This window comes from Podarcis cretensis, assembly GCF_951804945.1.
Source record: "Podarcis cretensis genome assembly, chromosome: 9".
Lineage (NCBI taxonomy): Eukaryota > Metazoa > Chordata > Lepidosauria > Squamata > Lacertidae > Podarcis > Podarcis cretensis.
In genome coordinates, this window is record NC_137178.1 from 44422539 (window position 1) to 44435470 (window position 12932).

General features: G+C 40.4%; 1 protein-coding gene across 4 annotated transcripts in view; it reads right to left on the reverse strand.

The window, feature by feature from the left end:
• FSTL5 (follistatin like 5) overlaps positions 1–12932 on the reverse strand; it is a 324108-nt gene that overhangs the window by 269235 nt on the left and 41941 nt on the right. The gene's annotated exons all lie outside the window — the stretch shown is intronic.

Here is a 12932-nt window from a genome sequence, read left to right on the forward strand (position 1 = left end):
TGCCCTCTTGCAGAAGATCCTTTTCACACAGATTCTAAACTACCATGCTCAGTAAGCTGCATCCAATAGCAACTTGCAGCTAGCAGAAACCACCTCCTCTCATGCAAGGCTACGCATCCTACTGTTCTTGAGAGCTGGAGCGCCAATGGAGCAGGATGGGATATGGCACAGAGGGGAGCAGTATGAAGGGGAAATAGTGAAAAACAGGCAAAAACAGCACCACTGCATATGCTGTAATATATTGAGGGACCCTCTTGAAATATGCTTTTAGACAAATATCTTTATATTTGTGGAGCATGTGTCATTGAGACTGAGAATGTTTCCATTACGTGTTTTATTGCAATTTTTAGAGTTATATTGAACCCAGGAGGAAATCAACTAAATTATTGTTTGAGAGTTTGGCTGATTTTGACAACTAAGCTAAAACATTTCACCTTCTATCTGAGAGAAATAGATTATGTTAAGAACTGAAAGATTTGCTGTTGTCACGCAGAAACTGGAGAACAAACTTTATTACAAACAATGTCATAAGCTGCAAAAATGCATGTAGCTGTAAAGAATGTGTTCCTTTAAACATGTGGACTGTTTACACAAACTTTGCTTTTTTTACTATGGAGGCAATCTTAGATTAATTTGCAGAGATGATTCAGTCTTGCAATAATAACCCAGTTGCTTTGAGTGATTGATTCTCCACTTAACCTACCAAGAATGTTGTGGATAAAATCAAGCAAGCTCCTTGAGGATGGGCAGGATCCGTGCATGGTAAATAAATCATATCCACTTGAGTATTTCTTATCTATTTTATCATCATGTTCATGTCTTTTCCAGAGAATACCAGGGTATGTCACACCTGCTGCACTTCCTGCAGTGATTAAGACTGAATTGATTTTTAGATTCCCGACACACTCACATGGTTTTCAATGATGTCTTTGTTTTGTTGATCCTCTGTCATGTACTCCCCCCCCCCCCCATTCTCTGTTTAATTTGTGCATTGGGAATTTTCTGGTGCCTTGGAAACTTGCCTTGCAGTTTTTAACCCCTCCAAATTGAACCCATGAGTATAGTTTGCTGTATGTTTCCTCTTCTGTTTTGAACAGCTCCACCAGCACTCAGATCAGAGAGTAAACACACAACATGATAAAAATGAAACATATTCTGAATTTACAGCAGACAATCCAAACAATTGGCACCTGCTCTATTGACACTTGGCACATGTCATTCTTCTTTCGCTAGCTGTCCCAAGTCTCCCATGTTACAAAACTAGAATTTATAGATGAAATTTGCACTCCCTAGTATAATCTAGGGGACGCAGGTGGCGCTGTGGGTTAAAGCCTCAGCACCTAGGGCTTGCCAATCGAAAGGTCGGCGGTTCGAATCCCTGCGGCGGGGTGCGCTCCCGCTGCTCGGTCCCAGCGCCTGCCAACCTAGCAGTTCGAAAGCACCTCCGGGTGCAAGTAGATAAATAGGGACCGCTTACCAGCGGGAAGGTAAACGGCGTTTCCGTGTGCGGCTCTGGCTTGCCAGAGCAGCGATGTCACGCTGGCCACGTGACCCGGAAGTGTCTCCGGACAGCGCTGGCCCCTGGCCTCTTAAGTGAGATGGGCGCACAACCCCAGAGTCTGTCAAGACTGGCCCGTATGGGCAGGGGTACCTTTACCTTTACCTTTAGTATAATCTATGTTGTGGCCATCCAATACCCTTTTTGATTCTCTGGAACACAACATTATCCTGTAGGATACTACATCAGCAGTAAAGCACTATCTTTACCATGATCACTCCTAGATACACTGGATAATATTGACTAGCTTATGATTTACTCTGGAGGAGTCATTTCAATTGCAGTGAGATTCATGTAGTACAGTTGTACCTTGGGTCTCAGTTTCCGAACGTTCCTTGGAACCCGACCATCCGACGGGGGTTCCACAGCTTCCTGCAGCCAGTCAGAAGCTGCACTTTGGTTTCCGAACATTTTGGAAGTTGAGCGGACTTCCGGATTGGATTTCATTTGACTTCCAAGGTACGAGTGTGGTTGATTTAACTTTTTACCTAGTTAACTAGTGCAACACTATACATATCTAATCAGAAATAAGTCCCAATGAGTTAATAGAATAATCAAATTGGAGAGTTGGAATGGACGCCAAGGGTCATCTAGTCAAATCCCTGCAATGCAGGAATCTCAACATGAGGTTTCCCATCCAATTTGAAACCACACTGGACCCTTAACTTTGCAAATGTGCTAGCAGTTTTATGACTGCAGGACTTGCACAAAGGTAAATGAGTACAGACTAACGCCTTCCTAGTCCCCTCCCAATAGTTACCATTCAGCAAAAACTTACATTAAAGTATAGATAGGGTTTGTTTGTTTGTTTGTTTGTTTAAAATGTCAATTTTAATTTGACTTCCAAAGTCAAACAACTCTTAAGATGACCCCACAATATTGATCCAGAAAGAAGTTCTTTTTTTAAAAAATGCATGAATTCAAGAGTAAGTTTATATAACTCAGTTTTATGAGTCTGGGACTGGAAATACATGTTTTATACTGAAGCAATAATGTACCATTGTGACAGAAAGATTTATAGAGGCATTTAAAGCATTGACAAATGCCAAGATTTATTTATAAAAATTACCACCTTCATTATGGGTCATTTTTCTACAGCATATCCACTGGTATGACATTAATTCTTCTTTCTTCGATTGCATGGGCACACACAGATTTTATTTCCATACTTTTTGTTATTACTTTGTTTTAATAAATAGGGAGCATGAATTCAGGTGTAAAAACTGTAATTATCAGCTCAAATTAACAGCTAACACACCATTATGCTTATTTTGATATCAACAATTATATCAATAATTTATTACCATTATACTTGATTAACTTAGTGTACCAAATCCATAGCTGTGAGAATTAAAATTGCAGCAGCAAGAATAATTTTAATTTCCCCCTCCCAGTCTACATACATTTTGGAACCACTGCTTAAAGTCAATAACTTTGATCCCTTTTATATAATCAGTTGTCCAAGAATTGTTAAACTGAAATCCATCAATTTGTATGGTTTTTCTTTTAAACCAACCCTAAATTTATACAGCTACCGCATTACAGAAGTGGCCAAGTCATACTATCCACTGTGGATTCAGCAATGATCTGTTCATCTAAATGTGCATTGTCTTAAGGCATGGAAAAATACTCTTGGCTGAAGGGCTAACTTTCTCTATGGTATGATTATTTTATTATTGTTAATTTATTAATCATTTTCTGAATAAGCATATTAAGGTGATGCACAATAAAGATAGCACAATTCACAAAAAGGGCAGAGACATATAGATGATATAGATATAGATAATATAGATGATATAGATGATATAGATAGATATAGATATAGATATAGATAGATAATCAATACAAAATAAACACCCATGGCAAAGACCAATTCATTCACCTAAAAAAGCATATTGGAACAAAAATGTCTTCAATGGTTTCCAGGAAGTACAGATAGTAAGAGCCTGTCATGTCTTAATAGGAAAGCTATACTACAGAACAGGGGCAGCCACACTGAAATACCTGCTTTGAGTTACTGTGGAACATGCTTCTGAGATCTTTGGGTTCTCCCACAGATTGCAGTGGCTTTCTAGGTAAATAATGGATAAGGTGGTCTCTCAAAAGGCCTTGTACAGCTCAGGACCTTATATATCAACATCAACAAGTTGAACTTGGCATAGTATCAGCAGCCAGAGCAAATTCTGAAAGCAATGTGTCATAGTTCGGTGGTAGTTGGCCTCCACAAGCAAGCTATCCACAGCATTCTGAATCCACTTCAGCCTCCAGGTAAGGTAAAGGTAAAGGTACCCCTGCCCGTACGGGCCAGTCTTGACAGACTCTGGGGTTGTGCGCCCATCTCACTTAAGAGGCCAGGGGCCAGCGCTGTCCGGAGACACTTCCGGGTCACGTGGCCAGCGTGACATCGCTGCTCTGGCCAGAGCCAGAGCCAGAGCCAGAGCCGCACACGGAAACGCCGTTTACCTTCCCGCTGGTAAGCGGTCCGACCAACCCCAAATGCAGGCCCCAGCCCCCACACAGAGCATTGTAGCAATCCAGCCATGAGGTTACTGATTTATGGACAACTGTGCTCAAGCTATCTCAGTCCAGGAAGGGCCTTAGCTATCTTACCAACAAAGTTGGCAAAAGGCACTCCTAGCCAACTGGCCACCTGAAGAGCAGACCCCACAATTCATTTCATTTTCTTGGGTTATCTTGTTCCATGTGCTTTTTGTGTACAGGAAGCAAGCTGTAAATGGTAAGTGGCTGAAACTTAGAATCAAAGCATGAGTTTGAAGGGTCACAAGGGTCATCTAGTCCAACCCCCTGCAATGCAGGAATCTTTTGCCCATGATCCTAAGATTAAGAGACTCCTGCTCTACTGATTTGAGGGTGTTGTGTACTACTTTGCTGCTGCCCTTGTCCCAGAAGACCTTGTGGGTCTACATCTGTGTAAACTCTGCAGTGAAAAGTTCACTGGTATGTAATTTATATCTATTTCGGAATTTATATTCTGTTTTGCAAACCAAAAAAGCCTTCACAAATTCTCATTTTTCTTTCCTTTTTGAAAGTAGGTTTTATTATGTTCCTTGGTGCCTTCAGCAGTCTTTCCCCCCACCTTCGCTCCCCCCCAAAAAGCTCAACTATTTTTGAAACAGAAAGTCAAAGTGTTTGAAGTTCGTTTGATATACACAATTCTGACTTCAAAAATATGGCCAAACTTGGTTCATACATAGGTTTCTAGCTAAGATATGTGTAAACCATGAACATTCTCAGATGGTGGCCTACAATGCTACACTCAAAGGGCTGGGTTACAGTTGTTTATGAAAACAGACCACTGATGCTCATTATAACCCATTGTACTCCACAACAATTTCATTTTGTGCAAATGACAAAATAAAACGACTATGCACTATACTGCCTTTAAACAGCATACGTTCTTGGTTTTCTTTTCTTTATGAAAGGGTGCTTTATAATCTTCTTTGATGCCTCTTCTCCCCAACAAATGTTTTTTTGAAGGTAAAGGCAGAGGTGATTGAAGTTGGATTGAGATGCACACTTCTAACCTCAAAAATATGGTCAAATTTGGTTTGCAGGAAGTTTCCTACTTATTATAAAACGTGAAAGCGTGTTCTCCAATAAATGAGAGCACGTGTTGCGGTGTGGGCCGCCAGGCCAGGCCTCTTGTTGCCAGGCAGGTTAATAGTTGTTGCCTGGCATTATTATTGGGTAACCGGGTTGCTGGGGCAAATTGTATGTTGCAAATTGGGTGGGTGGGACCATAGTCTTTAAATGTTGGTGCACTCTGGTTTCTCTTTCTCTTTGCAGTGTGCATCGGATCACCCGCCCGCCCGCCCTCTTTTCCGGTTGACCTTGCTTTGCCTGTCATGGGGTCGTCTGCTTTGGAGCAGGGGCCTAGTAGGAATTTTGCCATTTGGTGATTGGCTGTTCCATTTGGTTTTGCCTACTACTCAGCAATTTGTCACAACTTGTAAGGTTGCGGTTAGGCATTGGTTATAATATGCTGGTGTTGGAGGGGTCAGGATAGGCTGTGCCTGCCCCTCCAATTGCGCTGAAGGGAATTCCATTAAAGGAATCCTGGGGCTTGCCACGATTTCATCCAATCCCTGTCATGGGACCAGGGCCGGCAAGCTTTCAGGAAGCTGCTGGGGTGAGCGGCGTGGGTCCGACGCTTAGCTCAAATGACCCCCAAGTTTGACTTTCCCTTCTACTGGCTACCGATCGGACCTCGGGATGTCAGTTCTGTCCCAGGCGGGGGGACAGATAGTCATAACCAATGTCTAAACAACCACTCACTGATTTTGTATTTTAATAAAGTTGTGGCCAAAATAGTGCCCAAAAACCAAAACTAAAATTATGTGTTATGTGTGAAGTTATTTGAGGGGTGGCCTGGGGACCTACACACGCAACAAGCTGAAAACAGTCTCAGCCAGTGGCATGCATATAGCTAAGGAACTTGATGAGGAAAATAACCAAGGAGAATCAGAGTGGTGGAACCATCATCACACTCAAGGATAGCTCAGTTGGTAGAGCATTAGTGAGTTCAAGCCCCATGTTGGGCAAAAGAGTCCTGCATTGCAGGGGTTTGGACTAGATGACCCTTGTGGTGCTTTCCAACTCTATAATTCTTATTCTGTTGGTTCTTGCTGGCCTGGACAACAGTTCCCCTCCCCCTTTGATTCCCCTCCCACCCCGCAACAGCTCCAGTCTGGTGCACCTGAAATGTCAAACGATTGGGCCTCCTGGGAATCTGCAGGGTTTTGGATCATGTAAAAGGGTTATATCAACATGGTGTCCAACAATGTTCTAACAGTTTACTATGAAGAAAGGTCGTAAAATGTATGATCCAAAGCCTCCAGCTCTTTGCCCCCAAACAACCTGTTTCATGGCTTTCTGCAGACTATGTCTGCCATCAAAACATTGGCAGTAGCTTGTTACTGCATGGTGGAGCTTGGGTCCTATACTGCAGGGCCCCGCCCCCACCCAGACATCAACATTAGGAAGTTAGGATTGCACCCAGAGTTGTTTGGTTTTGAATCGGAGCACTTTGACAACCTGTAACAAATTGCAATATTCAAGAGTGAGATAAAGATAGGATTCTATGTAGGAGTTGTTGCCCAAGATAAAGCTGTTTCCTTCGTTTCATAAAAGCTAGCTATCAAGAAGTAAGTGGGGAAAGAGACTGATTAAGACAAGAACCTCATTTCTGGATTGTTTCCTGAAAAGTGCTCTATTGTTGCACCTACACACTGAAATATTGTTCAAGTAGAAAAAGACACAGTAAATGGAATGGTTTGCTCAAAGGAAAGAGTTTCTTTTAAAATATTATTTTTACAAGCTCCTACAAGAACAATACCCATTTCTTATTGAAAGGCACTTGGTGTTAAATTTGATTTCCCAGCAAGATGTCAGGGATGCTATTCTGAACAAGCTAGTCAGCAGGGTTTACTTTTCCTACTAAAAACCCACATGAATTGAAGTGACCAGCTGCTGGTTCTGGCTGGGAGAGTTTATGGAGCAGGGAATAAAAATAGCTAAACTTACAACAGAACATTAACAGCAACCAAACAAAGCAAACAATGAAACTTTACAACTGGATTGGTTTGGGGGGGGGGTGTTGTTTTCTGTTTTTTGAAAACCATACCATGAAAATGCTTATTTGTTGTGGGGATCCAAGTGATCCAGAGTTTAATGTACATTTCTGCATCCGTTAATACTTGAGGCTCAGGGATCTGGTATATACTGAGGGATATTATACACTCCCAAAGAAGTATTGAACTGACACTGGGAGATCAAAGCAAGTTACAAAAGCCACTGAATGATTTCTGTGAAAAACTAAAGATTCTTATGTGTTCACTTCCAAAAAAGAAAGAAAGAAAGAAAGAAAGAAAGAAAGGGAATTGAAGAGGAATCTTTGCCAGGGAATGTTACAGCAACTGGAAAGAGTGGAGTGGAGGTTCTATTTTCTAGAGATAAAGAATAAAGTAATTTACAATAGGAAAATAAACATGGGGGAATTATCTAAGGGACAAGCAGAAGGATGGACAATAGCCCAACTCCAACATGCACTGTTCAGAAAAGCTGAAGTGAAACCTTCTTTGCAGTCTTTTATTGAGACTGTATAATGCGAAATAAAAAAATTCCTTCCAGTCACACCTTAAAGACCAGCTAAGTTTGTTATTGGTATGAGCTTTCGTGTGCATGCACACAAAAGCTCATACCAATAACAAACTTAGCTGGTCTCTAAGGTGCGACTGGAAGGATTTTTTTTTATTTTGTTTCGACTACGGCAGACCAACATGGCTACCTACCTATGTATAATGCTAAACATACAAAGTATGATGCTTGAAAGTGACCATTCTGCAAACGTTGATGGACAACTGCCAGGTAAGCAATATTCCAGGAATAATATTCTCCCTTTACTTTCATCTTCCATAAAGAAATGAAAAGGTGTGCCAAAGTTTAAAAGAAAGTTTGAAGACTCAATGCAGAAAGTTTTCAGAAAGTTCTGTGACATACTATTTTACATTCTGAAAGATCTGGACAATAAGTCAATTAAGCTTTATACTGCTGTAATGAACAAGAGGATGAAGTTTCTATGTTCTGTAGAAATCATTTTAACTGATGTGCCATCAGGGTTTATAATACTGCCTACATAAAAATTAAATAGATTCTGTAGAAGCAGTAACACTGACTGATTAGGAGAACAAAGGCAAAAAGGAAGGTACTCAGACAATTAAATGAATTATACAAGCTATCGTAGAGAATTTGTTACTTTCATACTTTTAAGCTAGGGCGACTAAAAAATGAACACATCCTGTTCAATAATTTCTTAAGATTCCCGGCAACTTTAGAGTAAAAAACAACAACAAACATGTAATGCAATCCCCAAAGAAGCCATTTCTATGACAGCACTCAGATTATGGAAATCATATTTCCATTTGTGGTCTTCCATCAAGAAACACATCACCCATCCATGTAGGGTCTTCAACCACCAGGTGAAGACATTTTGGCTGAGAAAAGTTCCTCTGCTGCCTCCACCATTCCTGGCCCTGCAATCCTTCAAGTATTGGGGATGGTGAATTTCTGCAGCAGGGAAGCTTTTCTGCCTATCTAAAGCCCCAGTTGTTTAGATTTCTAAATTGTGCTGGGAGGCTCCTCACAACAGATGATCAGCTCTAATGCATGAGGGCTATTGGGCCAATGGCAGTGATGGGACCTCAGCTCTCCCTCCTGAGATACCTGGAATTGTGAAGATTAATATCTACATAGGACTATAGTTAGGCCTGAGAAGGGAAGAGATGAAGTGGGGGAAGCACTCCACATTTCTTCACCTGGTTTAAGAGATAAGGAAGTGTAACTGCATTGAACCTCTGAACGCAATCCAATATACCTGGGAGTAAATCCCATTGAATTAAATGGGGGTTGGTTCTGATTAGCATGCATAGGATTTTGCTGTGTTTCACTTGCATCTACAATCTACTGAAGAAGGAAAGAGCACATGAAATGAAGTACGAAAGTATGAAATAAATTTATTCCATTTCAAAGTTATCTGAAGTTATCTTTTCCTGTGATAGTTGAGTTTGAGCAACTATTAACCATGTGCCTGAGAGCCCCTCATGAGGCCCGTTTTTGCCTCTTGAAACACCTATCTGCAAATAAAAACAAACTTCTAAAAATAATCTAGTTTCATTCTGGTGGGAATCGAGGCAAAATCATCTAGCTTGAAAAATGGGAGACTTATCTCCTGAGACATTCATTCTGATGTTAAAAGAAAAGAAGCCTACCCATAAAAGGTTGTTTGTTTCTCTAGCACAGAGAAAAGATGTTTATTGATTTTTTTCAAAAGGTTTTTAAAAGACATGCACATATTTGAAGCTGAATAAAATCTAGAGTACTCTACAAAGTTTAGTTCTCTTTCTTCACACAGAGAGCAACATCATTCATATAACCTAATAAGTAATACAGTTCAGTATCAGTGGTGGTGGGGGGCTGCCTCTGGCAATTCACTGGGTCGGTGGGGAAGCTAAAGTTGTATCTATTTACTTAAAATACAATTTGAAGTGAAGAACAGGGTGCCTTTGACCACATTCTGAGCCTAGGAATTGTTTCAGTACCAGAACAGATGAGAGCTCAAAGTCTGTTTGCATAGAAGTCCACTATTGGGTAGCTTTCTTTATTTCAATAACCTTATTTAGGTGAGGAAACTACGGTACTTGTTAAGCAGTTGAAGTTCAGAAACCATTTCTGATCTACTACATATCAGCCTAAATTTTCCACTAAATCCCAAACTACCTTTTGTTCATCCTTGGTGTCAGGGCTTTTTTTTCAGCCAGAACTCGCCAGAACTCAGTTCCGGCACCTCTCAGGTAGGTGCCATTGTCATTCTAAGATAACAAGGGTAAGTTCCAGCACCTCTTTTTTCCTAGAAAAATAGCACTGCTTGGTGCAGATCGATACGTTATTGTGCAATGCAGTCTTTCCTCGCTTATAATATTGCATGTTGCCAATTGGTATAAAAAGGAAGTATCAGCAATGAGATGTATGTTTAAAAAAACCAAAAAACTTAAATTTAAACAGAAAGATAAATTTGTCAATGTATCTCTGTAAACCACAAAATCACTGTAGATTCATGATGAAGTTAGCTATTGACACCATTGTACACTTTCTATTGATCTTATAAATCTCTGTTATATAAATTTTAGATTTTTTGCAGCCAGATCCTAAGCTGTAAACCTTGTTCAATGGTGCTTATTTCCATATACGTATTCATGGGACTGAAGCCTTATAGGGTAAGCCTATCCATGTCTACTCAGAAGTAATCTCCGTTGAGTTCAAAGGGACTTTCTGGATTGCAGCCTCTGTCAATCAGCTTGTCTGCTGTGGAACTGACCATCATTCTGACCCCAAGAATGGTAATGCAGATTGCTCATGTGTGCCAATCTCAAATCTCTTATTTCTTATACCACACATAGCACACAAAGCACATCTACATGTTAGGCACTTAGCACACACATAGAGAAACATGAGGAATGCGTGGAACCACACAAGAGAAGAAACCCTGATATTTAAACTGTAGATGAACATAATGGTGAAGTACTGGAAGTTTCATTTTTAAATAACATAAGTTTAATTTAAAAACAAAACAAAGCCACACATAGAGAGAGTGGAGTGTAGTTTTATAGATCAGCCTGGCTGCTGTCAAATCAGAATCTGAGGATACAAATTAAAAAACAATGTGTTACTTTGATTCTCTTCCAATCATATGGCCCATTGAACTGCAAGCAGCCAGCCCATAATTGCGCGCTTTCTTTGCATCAGGAAGCAAACAAAACAGTTATAAGTCTCAGTGCTTGGTCTATGTGCAGGATCTTTTCTTCTTATAAGTGATAAACACTGCAAAAAAATTATTTATCTCTTGAAACACATGAAAATATGGAATTACTGATGGTTGCAGATTAAATTGCAAAGATTATCACAGTGCATATCAAACATTGCACAAAACTGTTATGGGAATAATCTGTACGTGAAGCCATACAGGAATTGATTTTGAAATACCCACGTTTTGGAGCTTTCCTTTATCTTTATTTCTTGTACATTAATACTAGTTTTTATCAGTAAAATTATAATTGGATTTCACAGGTTTGTCAAAATGTAGCAACTTTTAGAAACAACAAACATCCAGTTCTGTTAGCTGGCAGTAAAGATACATTCCCTTCTAAGTCATGTTTTCCGGTACTTCCTCTGTGCAGAGCTTGAAGATCCTACATAACTACAGCCTTCTCATCAGTATTTTGCTGGCAAACCAGAGACATAAGATGGATTCAGGATACAGCCTGTTGAATTTGGATCCTCCAGCCATGTGCCTTCACCCATAAAGGATGGGGCAAAGCAACCATCACTTCAGCAACAAGTGGGGGGGGGGGGGGAGAGAATGATATTCTGCACTCAATTTTTCAACTGCAATGAACTACAGCCTTGGTGCTTGTTATTTATTTACTGCTCGCAATACAAAAGGAAGGTAATGTATCCTTACAACTCCACCTGGACAATTTACTATTTAAAGAAACGGCCCCCACACCCAAGTCTTGCATACTTAATTCCTGTATCTGTACCATTCAATTGGGCTGTATGTAATATGTACATGATCTGAGACATAACACCCTCCAGTCTTGGGTCTTCTGAGCACCAAACCTCAGTGTCTGTGGTGTTTAAGATTTGTGTATTTAAAAACATTCCTACACTGCATTACATCAAAAGAGACAGATGATATCTTTAAAAGCAAGCTAAATGAAAAGAACCTTAACCTGCACTTCCAAAAAACTGTAAAGTAGGTCCCAAACAAACCTTTTTGAGGAAGCTAATCTAATGTCAGTAAGTCCTGGGTTTTTCCTTGTGATTACATTGCACACTTCAGATAAGGCAGGCATTTGGAATAGGGCCACAGTGGGAATAAGTTAACAAATGCGTAGGATAGTATTTTGTAAGCTATATCATCAACCAACTAGGTCAAAATATAAATATTATTTTATTTTATTTTATTTTATTTTATTTTATTTTATTTTATTTTATTTTATTTTATTTTATTTTATGCTGTCTTTCACCATAAGGGTAAAGGTAAAGGGACCCCTGACCATTAGGTGCAGTAATGGCCGACACTGGGGTTGTGGCACTCATCTCGCTTTATTGGCCAAGGGAGCCGGCATGTGGCCAGCATGACTAAGCTCCTTCTGGCGAACCAGAGCAGCACATGGAAACACTGTTTACCTTCCCGCTAGAGCGGTACCTATTTATCTACTTGCACTTTGACGTGCTTTCGACCTGCTAGGTTGGCCGGAGCAGGGACCGAGCAACGGGAGCTCACCCCATCGCGGGAATTTGAACTGACCTTCTGATCGGCAAGTCCTAGGCTCTGTGGTTAAACCCACAGCGCCACCCGCGTCCTCACCATAAGGGTAGGTTACAGTAAAACCATTTAAATTATTCATTTTAAAATCAGATAAGACTAATACTTGATAAACAATTTAACTCAGAGAATAAAGGTAGGTCATCTCTCAGCTGTCAATGTCCAGAGTAAAAGGCTCCATATTCAGCATATGACAAAAGCTGTACAACAAGGACACCTGATATATGCCCATGGGGAGCAAATCCCACACCTGGGGGTGGGGGTTACCACTTTCTTGGACCATCACCACTGAACCTCTGAGGGCGGTGGAACAAAGAGCCCCTCTGCTGATCTTAGCAATCTTTCAAAATATAATGAATGATTTTTTATTTTTTTCTCCAAAGAGTATGCTGATGAAAGTAAACCTTATAGTGTCTATCATGGATTCTGTAGCTGTGATTCCTGCATTGCAATGGCTTGGACTAGACT